The sequence below is a fragment of the Epinephelus moara genome, unplaced genomic scaffold, assembly GCF_006386435.1.
Source record: "Epinephelus moara isolate mb unplaced genomic scaffold, YSFRI_EMoa_1.0 scaffold3329, whole genome shotgun sequence".
NCBI classification, from domain to species: Eukaryota; Metazoa; Chordata; class Actinopteri; order Perciformes; family Serranidae; genus Epinephelus; species Epinephelus moara.
In genome coordinates this window covers 1,573-3,308 of record NW_026081015.1, presented here as the reverse complement: position 1 = coordinate 3,308, position 1,736 = coordinate 1,573, and positions in this window count along the sequence as shown.

Genomic DNA, 1,736 nt, shown 5'->3' with positions numbered 1-1,736 from the left:
ACATACAAATCAGGATCATTTCCCACAGTGATACAAAACTCCATCCATCCATTTCCTGTCCAGCTCATCCTGCTTCATCACCAGCAGTAACACAGATAGACGACCATTGTTCCAGTGCACAACGTGTCCACAAACCTCAAGAGACACAAAGAAAAGAAATGGATAAATAGAAAACAAAATAAATCACAAAGCCACATACTGACATCATCATTTAGCCCTAAAGAACCCATGATTCATTCATTTAATATTTTATAAAATGCGTAATTATCTCTGAAGTACAATTGTTTGTTTTAATTTGGTTCAACACCATTTTAATAAATTGGTGTCACTGCTTCACTAGTTTAGTTTAGTTTATTTAGTTTATCAAGGGACAGTGTGCAATAGCACTAATCATTTACAAGAGATGAGGAGATGGTTGCACCAGATTTAGCAATAACTGCTAATTTCCATCTGTAGTCCCAACATATAATTTACAATATACACAGACCACAATCTAAAAAACAAAGAAACCTAAAATACAGATGAACAGAGGACAGCATAGACACAGTACAGACATACAATTTCCACATTTAAAATAACCAAGTTGTTACAGTGCAGGGAGGAAAAAACACTAATAGACAGTCCAAGTAGCAGCTCCTGATATAAAGTGCAAGGCAGGAATGTGCATAGATAAAGTGCTGGTGTTGTTGTTGGTAGTCAACAAAGTGCTTGTAGCAGCAAAAAAAGTTACAGAGTTGATTATAGTTTAGAGTACAACGATAAGAAACCTAAATACCAACGATGGTAATTCGGGATTACAGGGATGATTAAATACAAGCAATGGTAATATGACAGGAATATCTGTAACAGAGCTCAGATAAACAGCAGAAGAGAGAAATGCAAAACGAGACATAATGACAGAGAATCAGACAGGAAATCTGACAGCAGCACCTAGTGTTGGCAACATTGTTTACTCAGGAGCCATTTCTTTGTGGCAAGGCAGAAACTGCGATAATTCCTGTTGATTTTCAAATCACTAGGGAGTCTATTCCATTCTCCGACGGCCTTGATGGAGAAAGCAGATTGACCAAAGGATGACTTTCTTTGTGGGATTTTACAGTCTCCTCTCGTCGCAGATCTTAAAGCTCTTGTTCTCTGTTCAGAGCAGGGCAGTATGAATTTTTTTAATGGTGGGGGGGCTGCATTATTGATTATTTTATGTACTAAGCAAATGTTTGATAATGTACTTACATTGTCGAAGCTTAGCAAATTGTATTTGGAGAGAATGTTGCAGTGGTGGTGCTGTCTTGGTTTTCTGTCCAGAACCTTCAATGCTTGCCCGTGAAGAGATCTGATTGGATTTAGAGTGGTCTGGTTAGCTTGGGTCCAACATGGCATGCAGTATCTCATGTAGGGGAGTATCATAGCATTGAAGTACATTTTTGCAGCATCAGTTGTTAAAGAGTTCCCGATATGACGAAAGTTCATGATGTTGAATTTCAAAACATGAGCCATTTTTTAATGTGTTTTTTAAAGCTGAGATTTGAGTCAAGAGTAACCCCCAGGTATTTAAATTCCTCAACATTTTTTATCGTTTGTCCTTTTACAAGGTTAAAGGTTAATATTTGAGTTTTTAATATCACACTGTATCTGACATGCTGATGTGAAGGTTTCTGGAAGCATCTGAGTCCTTCTCTTGATAATCTCACTTTACTTCATATTAAACAGTTTCACCTTTTGTTGGGAAAAATTCAAAG